The sequence below is a fragment of the Camelus dromedarius genome, chromosome 33 (assembly GCF_036321535.1).
Source record: "Camelus dromedarius isolate mCamDro1 chromosome 33, mCamDro1.pat, whole genome shotgun sequence".
In the NCBI taxonomy this organism is placed as follows: domain Eukaryota; kingdom Metazoa; phylum Chordata; class Mammalia; order Artiodactyla; family Camelidae; genus Camelus; species Camelus dromedarius.
In genome coordinates, this window is record NC_087468.1 from 6,486,432 (window position 1) to 6,504,614 (window position 18,183).

The following is an 18,183-nucleotide window of genomic DNA, read 5'->3' on the forward strand; positions in this document are numbered from 1 at the left end:
TTCAATGGCGAAGGAAACAAAAGTGTATTTTTTCCCTAAAGGACCATAACTGTAATGTTTGAAGCATCAGTAAAACCAAAAATACATCCTGCACTGAGTGTTTCCTTAAGCAGTTCAATTAAGGATCTGCTTCTTAACCATTATTCACCTTGATGGGGAGATTCATTGACCCAACCTGAGTCCCAAGTGACCCCAGAGGGTGGGAGGTAAGAGCAAATTTGGGTAACAATGTAATGTTTTCATCTTTGGAAGGAAGGGAAGTAAGAGACTGCCAGTGTTTGCTGTCCCTTTGTCTCTACTGGGAGAGATCTGAGTGACCATGCTGTCCCCAAGACATCCATGTCCTGTCGCCTCCACTTCTCCCCAGCCCCTCCTGGCTCTGCTGAAGGACACTTGAACTTTCTACCTTGGATTATTCTCCTGTCAAACTCTCTGAGCACATGGATAAAGCAAGCACAATAAAACGGAATGGCGAGCCATCAGAAAACCTTAGCTGGTTTAGGTTAACTCTAACCCCTTCCGTCAACAATGTATTTGTTTATTCGTAGGTGTTCAATATTTGACTTCCATATCATAAGGGCTTCAAAGAAGTGAAATAAAGTATGTCCAAGGCTCCTTAGAAGAAACCAACTTATGGGTCAAAAGCATTGCTACCTCCACAGTGACTCAGTGTTGCCGTCCGTGGGGCATGGTAGACATCCCACGAAATGGAAAATGATGGAGAACAAACAATGGAAAAAGATCTCTGACACTCATGAGATGCACCTTATTCAGACTTTCCTGAGTCCCTTCCCTAAGGCTCCGGGAGCTCTCACTGTGCTTAAGTACCCATGATATTTTGATTTGGAAACACCGTTGGTTTTGCATGGTAATTTTGGGTTTGGATAGTATATTTCAGAACTGGGGATGGAATTTCACCTTGGAGAGTTTATGCATTTGCACAGATGACAGTTGAGACCTTTCTGCTGGGATTTCGCATCTGGAATCCACCTAGAGAATGTTTTCTTTTGTCCTTATGGCCTTTATATTTATTTAATTAACTAATGATGTATGTGAATTCCAGGGCAGTTTTGCTAAGTGAATATGAAACAGGCATCTGGATGGAGGGAAAAATAGTCCTGCCACCTTGCTCCTCGCCAGTGAGGCACTGACACCAGAAATCTAAATGATGCTTCTACAGGTGTTATTTAGAAAACAGGACCATGACGTTACAAAGATAACCAGGACAGTTTCCTAAATTATATTTTTATGTTCTGGGATGGAAAACATTATCATTTTGAATAAAGAAACATTTCCTTCTTTACAAGTTGTTCAAAGAATCCTACGCAAGATCTTTCCACATATTATCAACCAGGAAGATTTTTCTGATGGAAAAGATTACTAAAAGAGGTCAGAAAATGTGCTTTATAAAGGCATAATTCCCCATCCGAAAAGGCATGGGCTACAAATTATCCAAATAAAGTGGCCTGGACTCTTAAATTATCCTTTCAACTTTGGGAATTTAGCGGTGAACATTCACTGTATGACACTGAATGTTCATGTTGTAGATCCAGAATTTAAGAAAAGCCATTTTGTCAATGATATGCTGTGAAGAGGTGGTGCAAATTAATTAATATTGAGGAAAGGACATCAGGTGTCTATAGCCTTAAACAGTTGACCTGTTTGGACCAAAAGGAGTGATAATTCAGCTCTACATTCCAATTAAGGTGGTGAACCAGTTAACTCGGTAAATAAATTAAGTAGAGCTAAATTAAAAAAAATAAATTGGATGGTTCAAGTAGGTCAAAGTCAAAGAACACTAGAAAGGAAGAGGGATGTAGCCCCCCAAATGAGGAATTTCTTGTGATGCCATTTGCAAAGAGGTGAAGGAAGAGATTACAAACTTTTTTTTGGTAATCATTTGAGATGAATGCATAACTTTTGGGATCTGTAAAGTAGGAAAGTAAGTGGAGAAAAAGACAGCTAAAAATCTGGAGGTTCACAACAAATATATATATATATATATATTTCATATATATATGTGTGTGTGTATATATATTTTAAAGAAACCTGCATGTGTTTTGAATATTAGAGCGCTTTCCTTTCTCTTCTTCTGATTATGCCTTTTTTTATTTCAGTGGGGGAAGTAATTAGGTTTTTTGTTTTTATTTTTTAAATGGAGGTCCTGGGGATTGAACCCAGGACCTCATGCTTGCTAAGCAGGCTCTCTACCACTCAGCTATACCCTCCCCTATTATGCCCTTTTAAGTAGCTGATGGTTTTATCAGCATTCTTAACCTGAGTCAGATGATCTGGCCCTTGGTGATTTTTCTAGTGCCTCTGGTGCCTGTTTCAACTTGTTTTCTAAGAAGACGGTGTGTATATACTTTTTGGCAGATGTAATCTTGGTCATTTCAACCCTGTTGGTTTTAGTTTTAGTTCTAGTTTTTTTCACTTGGCTCCTTGGCTTTTCTTCCCCTTGGCCCTGGCCCCCCTTTTACTATTCGCAGTGGATCTCCCATCCCCACGTTTGTTTTTCTTTGCTCTCCTCCGTGGGTCTCTTCTTCTCAGTGATATTGCTGGATCTCTTCCCTGCCCCACTCTCAGGTTTCTGCTCAGTGTCCCTCGTGCGTTGTTGACTGTCCTTTATCCCCAGTGTCCTGTCACCTCCAGTTCTCGTTGCTTCCATAGATAAGGTACGTTGTCTCCTTCCTACAGAGATCTCCCCAGCTATTGGGATTGTAAACCAGTCTATGTTGATGGACAACTAATTTTCATCCAGTTTTTACTGACTTTGTAGTTGGCCTTGCTCCCTAATTTCTTTTCCACGGTTGCTCAGTCTTGTCCCTTCCTCCTCGTGGGCACAGACCCTGCCTTTGCTTCATCCCTTACCTTCCTGGGTCCTTCCTTGTCCAGCGGGCTTTGGTGACATGTAGGAGACTCCAGGTGGAGAGTTCTGTGGAGCCGACTTCACGCGGGCAGTTTAGGGCAGTCCTCTCATCCACTAAGTAGATGGTGCGAACAGACCCGTCCTTTCGGAACAGACTTGGCTGGTCGCAGGAAAACTGCCCCCACCCACCCAGATGGGAGGTGGCGCTGTGTGTGTGCGTTGAGTCAACGGACACACAGGAGGGATTGGACAGGCCCTCCCTACGCCCTGGCTGGCCCCGTCCTGGGTCAAGGCTGAATTCTCTTCATCTCTTTGCATTCTTGGAGATAATAACACCCAGCTCATAGGGTTTTTGTGTGACTTGTGTACTTGGAGCATTTCCAGTGGATGCTAATTTCCTCTGTACTCAGAGGCTGCAGAGAACTTAAAGCATGTCGGTTAGACGCAGCAAACACCGTGGATGTGGTGGGAGAAATAATGCCCTGAATGTAGCACTTCTTGGGTTACAAAGCGTGTTCATATCATCCATTTCGTTTCATCTTTACAAAGACCCTGAGGGCTGGTGAGGACTCCAGGCCCCTCAACAGGGGCCCTCTTTGGGCTACTGCGGCCACGTGACTCATTTCAGAGGAAAGAAATGCCCACTAAAAAGACACGTGGATATGATGAAGGTAATAGTGACAAAGAGATGGTCTTGCGTGTAGAAAATTGGAGCCATTCAGCCTCGTGGAAAAGAGGAGTTTTATGTTTCACTCCCAAGTTCAGAGAAAAGAAAACCTTTCCTTTTCTTTCCTCTTTGCTGTTGTTGGCAAGCCTCTGTAAGACTGCAACTCACATATAAGGCACCCTGGGCCAAATTTTCAAAGAGCCTCTATGCTTTGCATGTGTTAGATTTTTCGTGCAAAGCTACAGCTCTGGGTGGTGGGGAAGTTTGTGGGATGGAGGGGAGGGTGGGCACAGATGGCTTTTCACATTTGCCACCTCACTTTGAATGTGGAAATGTACTAATTTTGTGAGACTTGGTTTTCTTAAAAGTAGAGTTCCTTAAGGAGGCTTAGACCGCTGAGCGGTGCAGTCTTTAAATGAACAGTTCTGAAAATGAGAAGGAGTTGGTGTCTGCTGGATCCTGGTGAGAAGGTGGTTTGTTTGAAGTAAACCTCAGGCAAAAGTGACCCTAAAGTACCTTGCAGTGTGTGTGGGTCACAGCGACTTCCAGTTGCTTATGGATCATATCAGACCTTTATCCTTGGCACTTTTTGCTAAAATAGACCTTTGCCAGGGAAAGATGATATGTCTCAGAGTTGGTGATTGGATAACAGAAAGCCTTGAGGATTTGGTTTATTCTCAGAAAGATGCAGAGTCCTTTCCCATGTGACCAGCAGTGGCTGTAAATGCTCTTGTTTTGGCTCCTTGCTGGCTATGTCTGTTCGGATAGAGAAGGTGAGGCTGGGATAGAAAATTAACTATCCAAACCTCAGTGGCTGATCTATTTCAAATACAGTAGTTAGTATCTGCAAATCTCGAACTCCCAATTTATCCCTTCCCACCATCCCCTCCCCACCAGTAACCGTAAGTTTCTTCTCATTAAAAAAAAAAAATATATATATATATATATATATATATAAAGGGGGAAAACTCTCAGTGGCTTAAAACAAGAAGAGTTTGTTTTTTGATCCCATTTTGTGTCCATCCTGGGTTGCAATAGGTGTCTGCCAGTTGTAGACATTTAGGGACTCAGAACGAGGGAGACTGTTCTTTGTACCTGGGGGAAGGGAACCTGGTAAAGCTTGTCCAGGCTTCTACAGCTCCTGTCCAGAAGTGACACCTGTCACTTCTCACAGTTCCTTGGTCAAAAAGTCACATGACCATGCCTGTGAGTTTGTGTCAGGGACTTTCAATCCTATTCTGAGCCTAAAAGGAGAAGGAGAAAAATAGAAATAACCTGCCTATGACGACCTCACCCTTGATTAAACCCTTGATTAAAGTATCCCGTATCTCCACAACCGTCTCCATGCATTGAATGTTCTGTGTCCTTGGAATCTTATGATACTTTGAAATGCTTTCAGTGACAATGATTATAATGAAAATAATAGTGAAGAATAAAAACTCACTGCAGAGAGAAACACATCTCTCACTAAGATGCTTTAACTCCACTTTTTTTCCCTTTCTTTTGAAAGTGCTTTTCAGGTCTTAATCAAAGAACATCTTTGTGATCAGACTAATCAGCAATTGATGGATAAAAAAGCTACAACTCAGACAAGACAGGTAGAGTTCAACTTTCAAGTCTCTAATATATGAGTTCAAGTGTTTAATTAATTTTGGGGGGATTTGACAGATCATCAAAACCACATCCACCACCTCCATCACCACCCTCACCACCACCATCATCCCCATCCCCATCATCATCACCACCATCTCCACCATCACTACCACCAACACCACCATCACCATCATCACTACCACCACCATCACCATTGCCACTATCAATACCACCACCATCACCACCACCACCACCATCTCCACCATCACTACCACCACCACCATCACCATCATCACTACCACCACCATCACCATTGCCACTATCACCTCCATTATCACCACCACCATCATCCCCATCATCATCATCATCACCACCACCATCTCCACCTTCACTACCACCACCATCACCATCTCCATCACTACCACCACCATCACCATCATCACCACCATCATCACCATCACCACCACTACCTATCATAAACACACACTTGTGTGACGCATATCATGTTTCTCTTCAAGCCATCATGGGGACAATGGCATTGGTAAGCTTTTTAGTAATTAAGTTTGCTTTCTTTTCTACACATTGCATAATCTAGGAATTAAAAAATCATGGAAGAAAGGAACCGTCTTTGGGATTGAGTTTGGATTAAACTTATCACACTCTTCAATTTGACTTGTTTTTCCCTTCCATTTTCTTCCAGTTGTACTTTCTCTCCTCCTTTAAACTTGAAAGAGAACCAGAGCTAAAAATGACATGATCCATGACCTTCAGGTCCCAGGGAGGGCGGTATCACTACACACCTTTAACTCCTTTACCGCATAGGCCACTCAGATATGTCCTTTTGAAGTGCACAGGTGTGGCCAGAATTTCCAAAGTTGGGGTGATTTTTCCTGCCAAACTTTGCTCAGCAACCAGCAGGGGGATGCTAGAAGGACCAGTTCAAAGGAAAGTGGCACCATTACCCAGAATGATTTGGCAGAATCATTGCAATTGGCAGGTTTCACTTCATGAGTTCACCTGTCTGCTCTGATTTGGGTGTGATGCTCTGGGCCTCTGGGAATAGTGTTCAGAGTGGGCTTTCTTTGGAGGTGATTCCATTGCCCACTGCCCTGAGGAGATCAAGGCTCTGTTGTAGTCTCTGGCTTATGTTGCAAAGATGGCATCTTGGATACTTGCCCATGGCCTATGTCTTAACAATCCCTTGCAAAGCCTCCAGGATTTGTGCCTTTAAACACCATTGCTGGCTGAAGTAATGGTGGAGAGAGTACAGGGAATGTGGCCCAGAGCTAAAGCCCTGGAGCTTTACCCGCCCTGCCCCCACCCCCATCCAAATATTAACAAAACAAGGATGTTATTAAATTACCAATCCTTGCTCCAATTGAATATACGCCAAGAATTCCATGCTTCCACCTCACATACTGTGTTTTATTTTTCTTTTGGGGATTTGTTTTCTGAATCGGTTTACTTCTTTGTGGTCCAATAATCACCAAATGGAATTCTCTCCATCTTTCATCCTTCCTCATTAGGAAAAAAAATACAGTATCATTTTCTGGCAAGAAATAAATACCTCAAAATGAAAGACAATATTTAGTGACCAAAAAAAAAAAAATCCCTCAAGAGTACTATTTTTCTGATGAATCAGAGCTGGAAATGATTAAGGGCTCGGTGCATTAAAACAATGAGCACTCACGTCCATTGCTCCATTTTTATAAGAAAATCAAACATCCTCTTTTAAGTAAGTGTGGGGGGTTTCTGCTTAACAAGTCTTCTAAGTGAGCCATAGATAAGTGCATTGGCATGGTTTGAGGAAATGCATAGAGGAAATTAAAAATATTTATTTTATTGAACTATCCCCGCTGGAGATTAAAGTAGCAAATGGAGCCCAGGACTGTCAGACAGATACTATTCAGCAGTTTTGTTTCCATTTATTTAGTTCCTAATGGTCAACTGGAACTTGGGGAGAAGTTTTAAACTGTAACCTACTAAGTGTTTGTACGAGTGCTCCTTGAATAGAAAATGGGGTTGTCTCAGATTGTGTTTTCATAAAAATATACTTAGCCTAATTCGATTTGAATGGGTGGATTTTTAATAATACATTCAAGCTTTGAAATTCTTGAGAATCTCTGGGTTGACTAAAATTCTGGTGTGCTGGAGAGCTGTAGAAATACATGTAAGATTGTGTATTTTGATCATGCCAGTTTGGAAAGTTCCTTCTGCCGTCTTATAATGTATTCCACGAGGAAACATTTTTGAAGGCATCATGTAGAAACCGGGGGTAGCTCTTTTCATTGCAGGCCGCCACCTCTCAGCTGCTTGAATCAGAGTGCGCTATTTCAGCTTGCCTGTGGTCAGCTTGAGCGTCAGTATCTTCTTCATGGGTGGACAGCTACAGCTGTAGGACAACTTAATTTTTATTTCGGGTTTATAATGGAAAGGCCATCTGGAATGCAGGCCCGGGCACGGAGGGCGCCATGTGTAGGAGACAGGTTGTAACTGCAACAGTTAACTTTCAGTGACTAGTTGCTAGGTTCCAGGCAGCCAACTAAAGAATTTCATGTCCATTATATCATGTGGAGACAGTTGCTATTTGCAGTAACTGTAATTCTCATCATTTCACAGGTGAGGAAACTGACAACTCAGAGAAGATACTGACTGTCCCACGGCCCCTCCCACCGAGCTGGTAAGTGGCAGGGCGGGGCTGCTCCCCAGAGGTCAGGCTGGTCTCCCCGGGGATGCTGTGGGGCTTCCTCACTTACAGCGGGCAGACGCCTGGATATAAAGGTGATCTTCAAGCTCCTTTCGTGCAAAATGCAAGGCTGGCTTCCTGTCCTTTCTCCGTTCATAGAAATTCTCCCGCAAGACATGTGTGCATTTTCAAGCAGGCTTTTCTATGGAAGAGCTCGCAGGGGCCCACGTTCAATTCTCCCAGGGGCTCTTCCACAAGATGACAAAGGCTGGGAACTTCACCCTTCATTATTAATCTTTTAAAAAAGTTATTCTGGCTTCTTTCAGGGCCATATCATTTTCAAAGCTCGCTGTTGGGGTGGGAGCCCCCGAAGCTGAAATGGCCTGAAAGTGGAAACTTTTCTTGGGAGTTGACTAGTCAGTGAAATATTCATAGAAATGTAACACGACACAGGATGCTGAGCTGGTGTCTAAACTTTGTTCCAAACCATATTTGCTATTTGTAAAACTGGCCCCTCAGGGACTAGATGGGGTTAAGGTAAGCGGGGAGTGGGCTGAGACAGGGCTGTGGGTCTGGGATCCCAACCCCTGGAGGGAGGGACTTCTCTCCATAGGAATTAGGGTTCTCAGGTTGGGGGGAGAGATAATGGGGTCCAGCCACTCCCACTGTGGAAGGACCATCTCTGCCTTGGATATGGGTACCTTTCCTTCACGTTGCCACCTGAGTTTTGTGCCTGAGTTTGAAATAGGAACTTTGAAGGAGTCAGTACAGATTCACAGTGCAGTGTTTTTGCAAGTGTGGAAGTGACATCTTTTGGTTTTTCCTTGAAAGTCTCCTGATCGGATATTGACTGAAAAAAATCATGGTGGGGCAGGGGGAGGGTATGGCTCAGTGGTAGAGTGTTTGGCATGCCGAGGTCCTGGGTTCCATCCGCGGCACCTCCATCAATCAATCAGTCAATCAATCAACGTAACTACTGCCTGTCCCCTGCAAAGTCATGGCAGCATGGTTCCTGATGAGTGTCATCTTCAGATGTTGGAATCGTATCTTAAAACTCACCAAAAGGATGATGACCCAAATTTCCTTTCAAGAATTAACAAATCTCTCATTCTTTTCCCCCAGGAACTCTACTCATCTGTAGTTAATCTAAGAATTAACATTTAGCAAATTACTGCCTCAGTGCCTGAAATGAGGTATGTGTCTGGTGGCTCCGTTGATTAGAACCCTGTGCTAATGAGGTCACCAGGTAAGTCCCCAGGAGGGCTGGCTCACTTCTCTGTGGTCCCCCTCGGAACCCCAGCCAGGCCCCCAAATGAACACTGGTCACAAGTGGCCTTCTGGGGAAGAATCAACAAATTCTTCACTATTCGTGGGAAAAAAACAGCTCAAAGCAGATGCCTTGAGTTGACTTGGAGTATGGCAATGATCCCATGGGGTGACAAAATGGTACCCTAGAGGCTGCAAAGACTTCTTGCAGACGGCAAGTGCCACGCTTCCCGGGGTGGCTTCCATGCTGGGAAAGCTGGCTTTGGTGTGTGTGGGAGCTTCCATCCTGCAAGGAAAGGGGAGGGTCATCTGGGAACAGTGGGAGGCAGGATGCTTGTTCAAGAGGGAGACTCGGGGAGGGGGGGATGCTTTAGAGGGAATTTTGTTGAATTTTTCACTTATCACTTATTCAAAAGATGATCATTTTGGGCCTGCCAATTACTGTCTGTTGTCAGACACCCCCCGGGACCATTTCTCTGGCAGCCACGCCACTCCACCAACTTGCCTCAAGCTGGCAGGAGACCCACGCACTGAGAGCTTTCAGAGCACGGGGGGTTCTCACACTCAAGCATTCTCTCCATTTTTCACTCTCCGAAACCACTTTTTTCAGGTCCAGGTCCATTCTGAGGCTAAATCTCACCCAAGCAGGGCCAGATGCATCAACAACCTCTGAGGCTGTTTCTTGGGTTTAGGAAGGAATAATGCCTAATGGCCTCAGCTGTGCCTTTGGCATTCCCAGTCTAAACCAGCACCCTCACTGGCTTCCTCCTACTTACCAAGAGTGCCTTCTCCTGGGCAGAGGCCACCTCTCTCTCTTTTTTTTTTTAGTTGAAAAATTAAAAAATCTCTGTACCCTTATCCCCTAGCAGAATGCTTTGTATACAGTAGGAGTCCAGTAAATGTTCACTGAATGAGTGAGTAGATGAAAGAATTCCGCCAGAATGGAATCTGGTTCCATTTAGACAAAGGCAACTTTTTAATGTTACCATTTTATTGCTTTTCTCTTTAGAAAATTATATGTGGTTATTAAAAATATTTTGGAAAATTGAGATGTGTGGAACAGAAGAAAATACCGCCCCCCCCAATAATGGCATTACTTGGAGATAGCCTTTCTTAACACTTTGGGGTACATGACATTTATATCCACATGCAGATCTATCATATATGTGGGACTCAGACAATACATATTCTTGTGTAACTTTTTAGAGTTATATCAGAAAGCTTTGTGCAATATTGTATCTTTTTACACGTGATTATTTTTATTTTTTCAGAGTATCTTATTGTATGACTTGATTTTGACTTAATCTGTCACATATTTAAACATCCTTGTAGCTTAAACTTTCCACATCATTTCATTTATTTCCTGGGGATAAGTTCCTACAAGAGGAATCGCATAATTCCATGTTTTTCTAATTCATTGTATGTTCTTGGCAAGTTATTGGTCAGAGAAGTGCCACCGATACATAGTCCTACCAGCAGCAGGTTAGTGTCTGTCCACTGTCCTCCCTTGGTAAACACTGAGAATTGGCATTCTTATAGATATTTGCTAATTCATAGGCAAAAAGTATGTCAGTGTCCTTATACTTTGCATTTCTTTTATTAATAGCAAGACTGAATATTTTTTCATGTGATCATTTTAATGTCTTCTTTGCAAATTGCTTGTTAATGTTTTTGAAGACCCATGTCTGTTTCATGGGCTATTGTAAGAATTAGTTGAAATAACCTATCTGAATACATTTGAAGCCTACACAGCAAGAAACAAATATGTTAACCAAATTTGTGACCTGACCAGACCTGTCCCAGGAGGGTCAGAAGGAATGGTTACCTGGAGTCAGTGGGTGCCCAGTGAAGACTTGCACAGCTCTGCCCATGGACGGATGGGGAGAGGTGCCTGCGAGAAAGGGAAAGAGACGTTGGTATAAAGGTTTGTTACTGAGAGAAGGCCACCGAAAGTAGACAAGGTTGGAGGCGATCCAGGGCCTGGCAGCTCGAAACGGGAGCAGAAGGGACCAGGGAGCAACAGGAAACCGAGACCCTGCTCTGGGCTGGTCTGAGTCCCCCCCCAGGGCGGGGGGTGTTGGGGCAGGCATCTTCCCAAATGTCCTCAAACCAGCAACTGACAAAACACCAGCAGGGCCGCCCCTCTGGGGACTCCCCTGCGTTCCAGTGCGACCAAGGCAGGTGTGTTTGAGAACAAAAATGAGATGGAATCCGCCGCACACAGGTGTGGTCCTCTGGCCAGAACACACCTGTGCTTTCCGGGAAGTACTTGGAGTTGCCACGCTTAAGACAGGCAAACCATATACGTAGATAAGAAGTAATCCAGTGAAGACAGGATTCTGCACTAAAATTCCACCAGTGTGTAGACCCCACTTCTGTAAAATTATATATAATATAGCTATGTGTTAATATAACTATATTATACACATTGTACAGGTACACATACAACACATGAATGTAGGCATAAGCCTGCCCGTGGTCGTCTCCGGAGAGTGGTACTGAGTTGGGATGAGGAGAAATAATTATCTTTGCTTTTATTCACATTTCTAAGTGTTGTTTCACTTGTTACCCTGTATATTCACTTGTTACAACTATATACTTTCTGTACTTTGAAAATGATCTAATAAGGAAACAAAATTGCAACACTCCACCCTGCAGCAGGAGTCCACAACTCACCAGGTGACCGGAGCTGAGTTCTGGGCTGTCACTGGCCCCAGTGCTGACTCGGACAGAGGAGCCCCAGGGAGCCCCTGAGAGTCACACCTGGGCCCCGCAGGACACTGAGCTCATCGCCACCTCACACTTAGATGACGGGGAAGCCTTGCCTTCTTGGCGGACAGGACCCTGAGAATAGGTAAGACGTTCCCAGGCTGGGAGTAAACGCTGGCCTTCCTTCCAGATCAGATGGACGCTGCCACCTGGCAGGGAGGAGGCAGGGATTAATTGCAGGGGAAAGAACTTGAGTGTGTGCAGGAGGAAACATGAGATCCTCCCTCCTTCAGTTCAAGGGCAGCCCCTGCAGCTGATGACACAAGGTAGAGACCTTTTTTTTTTTTTTTTTAATTGAAGCCTAGTTAGTTTACAATGTTGTGTCAATTTCTAGTGTACAGCATAGTGATTCAGTCATACATATGTTCCTTTTCATATTCTTTTTCATTATAAGTTACTACAAGGTATTGAATACAGTTCCCTGCGCTAGACAGAAGAAACTCGTTGTTCATCTATTTGATATACAGTTAGTTTCTGCAAATCTCGAACTTCCAATTTATCCCTTCCTACCTCTTTTCCCCTGGTAACCATAAGTTTGTTTACTATGTCTGTGAGTCTGTTTCTGTTTTGTAGATGAGTTCTTTAGTGTCATCTTTTTTCTTTTTTTTTTTTAGATTCCACATATAAGTGATATCATATGGTATATTTCTTTTTCTTTCTGGCTTATTTTACTTAGAATGACGATCTCCAGGTCCATCCATGTGGCTGCAAATGTCTGCCTGGGGTGTTACGTTGTTTCGCACCAGGTAGACCTGCTTTAAGGCAACACCATTTCCTGTGTCCCTGGTGTGCCAGGCACTTTGCTGGGGCCTGGGGACAAAGTGGGGGGTAGACTGAGATGATCTCTGACTCTCTAGAGGCTCAGCTGAGTTCAGGAGATGGACGGCACACAAGGGACCAAGCAAACAGAGTGCATCACACATGGAAACGATGCTCTGAGGGAAGTCGAAACAGGGGTGCCGATCAAGGCTGGGGATTTTGGATCCCAAGGCAACACAAGGTCTTTCTGAGGAGAGCACATTTAAGAATGAGGAGACAGGCCAGCAGAGGAGGGACAGCAGGTCCCAGAGGTGGTGGGACTCAGCTCAGCCTCTCCCCAGAGTGACGGGAGAGCCGTGAGCTGGTTGAGCTGAGGTCTGGGAGGCCGGCAGGTCATGCCTGGGCTCAAACATGGTTCATGTTTTGAAGTTTGATTTTTATCCTAAATGCAAAGGCAAGGTAAAGTGTTCTTAGAAATCCAAAATCACAACGCCTGACTGAAACCTCAGCTTGGCGTGTGTAAAGATTTCTTGAGTGAATGCAAATAAACAAATTGATGTTTCGTGCTTGGAAAACATCCTGTTTCATTTCATTCTATTTTTTTTTTTATTGAAGCATAGTTGCTTTACAATGTTGTGTTAGTTTCTGGTGTACAGCATAGTGATTCAGTTATGCACATACATGTATATTCCTTTTCATATTCTTTTTCATCATAGGTTATTACAAGATATTGAATATAGATAGTTCCCTGTGCTGTGCACCAGGACCTTGCTGTTTATCTGTTTTATATGCAGTAGTTTCTATTACATGAACAATCACTCCCATTTAGATTTCTTTTCACAAGAAGACCAACCTACAGTGATGAGAATAAAAAGTCTGAGGTTAAGAAACATGCCTGAAATTAAAGAAAAGGTTAACGAGACTCTGTCTCCACAGCAGGGACTGTATGAAGAACTTTCAGAAGTGGGGTCCCAGTCTTCACCATCGCCCATCGCCCAGATGAGGAGACAGCCTCGGAGAAGTGGAAGAGGCTTGGCAAAGCCACCTCCCTGTGCGCAGTTCCTGGAACCTTTGTCTCTGTTCTGGTGACCTTTCCGTGAGCCCAGGGACAGTGATGGATACAGTGACCTCAGGGAGTTGCTTGGGCTCTTTTCCATGGCTCCTGGGGACTCCTGCTGCAGGGAACAGGAAGGACCCTGTGGGTGGTCAGGGGGTTCCTATTACTCTGTGGGGCAGCCAGGCCCCTGTTCCATGTCTGCCCACAGGTAGACAGGCTCAGCCCCCGATCTCACTCTCTGACCACCTAGTGTCCACATCTCGGACCTCACCGGGGCTCCCACATCTTGAGATTGGGGAGCATCCAGGGAGATCAGTGGAAGGTCCAGCTTCCTCCTCCCGTCCCAACACTTAACAATGTGGGCTGTGATGACTGTGGACATGCTGCCTCTACAGATTAGCATCTGGGTCCTCTGTCCTCCTGGAGTTCTTGCCTGTTCCCGTCCTTCTTCTCAAACTTGTCTCCCAGGGAGTTGGCAATGATGGCTAGGACCACCCGTTGTCTGAGGTCCATCTGGGTGCACCTGCTTTTGGGGGGACACACACATGGCACTCAAACAGGCTCGTGTAGCTCTCTGGCCACCTTGGGTTCCACACTTCCTGGCAGGATCCCACTGGGAACTCTTTGGGGCCAAACGTTTCTTTTGCAACTTAATCATCGGCATGTGGGCTACTGTGCTCCCTGCCTGAGACTGACTGGATGGAACTCATCAGCTCTGAGTTCCAGCTCTGGAGAATGGCAGCTGCTGGAAGAGGTGAGCATGACATTTGAAACTGGCTGACACCTGGGAGTTGGTGTCAGGTGGAGAAACAGACAAGGGCTGTGGGGTTGGGAAGATCTGGGTTCCAGACCAGCTCTGCACTGACCATTGTGAGACTCTGGAGTGGACGACTTGTAGGATATCCGTGAGGCCCAGTTTTTCCATCTTTAGAAGGGGGGTCATGCAATCTAACACAAGCATAATATTTTGGTGAGGACGCAAAGAGGAGAATTAAAATATGTGGCACACGGGACACGCAAAATATTAGTTTTTATGTTTCTTTATCCTCAATAATGTAATGAACCCTTCCCAAAATAGAATCCTTCATAGTAGACCCCTACCCATTTTATGTTGATGGGACACCCAAAAAGGTGCAGGAGTCCTTTGGTTTGTGGTAAATGGATTTTGCACTTTAAATGGGGAAAAAAAAAAAAACAACCCTGCGGTCCCTCAAACAATGACCCCTTTTAAACCTACCTTGGACTCCAATTTCAAAGAATATTCTTATTAACATTCTGTCATAAATAGTGCACTGCTCATCAAATATTTATAAGGAGTAGCCTGAGAAGCCAGCACAGCGCTTGGCAAGCCTGGGGACAGTCCCCCATGCACTGTGGGGTGGTGTAGGCAGGGGACACCCTCTAATTTTGTGGCATGGTTCGGGGGCTCGAGTGCGAGCTAGTCTTGGCATGGTTTCTCCCTGCTCTGGGCCTGCTCTGGAGATGCTCAGGACTCCCACGTAGCCTGTGCTTGCAGTCAACCCTCTTTGAAGTCCCCGGGAGCTCTTTGAATGGAAAACACACACAACGGGGGGTGTGATGGAAGTAGGAATCAGGCCTGACGTACGCGGGAGAGTAAGGGTGCTTCCCACCCCAAGTATTAGCTCTTTAGCTCAGCAACTACGGTTTGATCATTAAATAAAAGAGCCCCTCCTCACCTCAAAACCCCTACAGCCTACCACCAAAGCCCACTGTCCATTTGCCCAGAAAATGATAAACCTGCTAATTACCTGAGAGTTTTAATTAAGCAACAGATATAGACAGTGCAGGGCTCTTTTGACTTTAACCATATTAATCAAAAAAAAAAAAAAAAAAAAAAAGAGAGATCTCTATTCCAGGGCAACTTGTAAATGATAAAAAATGAAACCCTACCATCTTTTGAAATATCACTCATTGAGTGTGATAATTTGGAAAAATATCTCTATTAGAGACAGTTAGAGATGTTTTTGGGTTGAAAAATGCAATCACCGCTGAAGTGCAAAGCGGCAATTTGTAGACAGGTTGAGTAAATTAAATCACTCACTGCCTTTTTTTTTTTTTTCCAATGGCTTTAAAAGTTAAAGGTAATTTGCAAAGAAAATGCTCAGTTTGAATTGGTTTGTAATATCTGTTAATGATCTTTAAAAAAAAAAATTCACTTATTCACAATCCTGTCCCTGAGGGAATTCCAGCGTGCTATCAGAAAAATTTCTAAAGTCTGAAATGTCATTAGCTAGTGATTTCTTTGAAGTAAAAAGCCCTGAAAAAAATAAATTATAGAAGGTATACAAGTGTGCAGGACAATCACTTTGATGAATAATATCTATGTGTTTTGTGCCGAAAACTACAACAATTGAAAACCCAAGCTGCTAAATTACTGAGCTGTCTTTTGAATTACCTCCGTAGAGGCATCCCTGCCTTGTTTATTTCACACATATATTGAGTTCTTCCATATATTTATAGACTGTTGATATAAAAACAGTAGTGTTAGGAACAATTTGATTATATTCCTTGTGTTTACCTTTTGGAAACACAAGGTGTTGTCTAAATACGGGCTACAGGTGTTGTCATCCAGGAGGGAGACAATAGCCGGTTTGTGTGCAGCCGCCGGGATCCCAGAGCCAGGTGCCGGGAACCGGGGTGCACATGCCAGGCACCGCCTGGATGGTTCACTCGGAGATGACAGAGCGGTGAGGTACTACACCAAAGGGGGAACTTCCTTCCTGACCCCAGCTGGCTGTCTGTTATTGCTTGGAAGCAGGGGCGACTTTGTAACACAATATTAGTCAGTGTAACTGCGGATGCTGGTTCGGCTGCTATAAATAGCTAATCTTTTTTTTTTTTTCTTGGAGGGAGGAGTGGGATTTGACTAAACCATTGGGTAGAGGTTAATTATACATTTCGCAAAAGTATTCATTTCCTTGTAGATGGCCGAAATTTGTTACCTTTTAATTCTGCTTTATATGATAAGGCTAGAAATATATGAGACTCCCCGGGGGTCCTTCATTAATGCCATTAGTTTATACATTGAGCCTTTAATTTCTTTCTTTTTTCACTCATGCATTCCTCACCTCTCAGCTAAACTGCAGAGGGTCCCGGTTTTATTCATTTCTCTGGCAGTCTCTTCTTCCCAGCCCCACTGACCTGTGATCGTACCCCCGGTTTCTTTCCATTTTCTGCTCTGACCTCAGGACAGCAAACTGAACCCAGGTAAAGCAAGTCACTGATTGATTTTAATAAAGAGATTCTGTACTATTTTCTGTTAGTCCCTCCATTGACTTCCCCTCAGAAATGGAAATCAAACTATGAAACTTTTTTTTGAAGCTTTGTTGCAGTTCCACGAAGAAGCATACGGTTCGGTGTGTTATCCTGGGGTGAACACTTCCCTGTAACCATCCCCGGGTGGAGAAAGAGAACGTAGCCCATGTCCCCTCCTGTCCCTGTGATGGGTCCCCTCCTTCCTCTGCAAAGATAACACCATGCTGATTTCTGACACCATAGATTCTTTCTTTCTTTCTCTCTCCCTTTCTCTCTCTCTCCCTTTCTCTCTCTCTCTTTCTTTCTTTCTTCCTTTCTTTCTTCCTTTCTTTCTTTTGATGGGGGGGCATCATATAAATGGAATCACATGGCAGCTGTTCTTTTGTGCCTGGTTTTATTCTCTCAATGTTATTTTTGTGAGCTGTACCTACGTTGCTGTGTGGAAATACAGTATTTCTCCCTCCTTGTATTTCCTTCCATTGTATCAGTTCCATAACACAGTTCACCCATTCTATTCTTGATGAACGTTCGGGTTGTGCCAGTTTCAGGCTATTGCAGAGAGGGCTGCTGTCAGCTTTCTTGTGGAAATCTTTGGTGGGCGTGTGCATGCACTTCTGCTGGGTGTGTAGACCAGAGGGGAACTTAACTACTTTCTAGGGCGTGGCTGTCATTGGCTTTCATAAGGGCGAATGGTTTCCCAAAGAGGTTGTGTCTGTTTCCATTCCCACCAGCAGTGGGTGAGAGTTCTGTTTCTCTGCGTCCTTGTTAAAGTTGGCTGCTCTTAGTCTTTTTGATTTTGGACATTCCACGGTGTGCAGTTGAATCTCATTGTGGCTTTCATTTGATTTCCTGGATTATTAATAAGTTGAGCATCTTTTCATGTACATTTGGGTATTTTGTGAATGGGCTCAAGGGTCCTACTAATTTTCCTCTTGTAATGTTCATCTTTTCTTACTGACTTGTAGGAGACACTGATATATTCCAAATATGATTCTTTCTTGGTTATATATATTGGAAACATCATATACCACTCTGAGCTTGACTTTTCACTCTCTTAATGCTGTCTTTGGCTGAACAGAAGATTTTAATTTTAGTGTAGTCTAATCTACCAATATTTTCCGTTATAAGTCGTGCTTTCTATGTCCTATTTAAGAGAGCTCTGCTTGTCCTGAGGCCACGAAATAGTCTTTGATGTTGCCTTCTGGAGGCTTTACCGACTCACCTTTTACATTTAGATCTGC

General features: G+C 43.9%; 1 long non-coding RNA gene across 25 annotated transcripts in view; it reads left to right on the forward strand.

Annotated features, from left to right (window-relative positions):
• LOC105099102 (uncharacterized) overlaps positions 1 to 18,183 on the forward strand; it is a 51,541-nt gene that overhangs the window by 20,741 nt on the left and 12,617 nt on the right. For 13 of the 25 annotated variants that reach the window (XR_010378781.1, XR_010378776.1, XR_010378768.1 and 10 more), the window contains exons 2-6: positions 5,047 to 5,134; positions 7,749 to 7,809; positions 8,142 to 8,352; positions 8,938 to 11,935; positions 13,546 to 14,420. This is a non-coding gene — a long non-coding RNA (uncharacterized LOC105099102). Of the gene's footprint in view, positions 1 to 548; positions 869 to 3,334; positions 3,541 to 5,046; positions 5,135 to 7,748; positions 7,810 to 8,141; positions 8,353 to 8,937; positions 11,936 to 12,526; positions 12,597 to 13,545; positions 14,421 to 18,183 lie in introns of those variants that run through there. The other 12 variants (XR_010378769.1, XR_010378777.1, XR_010378785.1 and 9 more) reach the window with 9 other exon arrangements.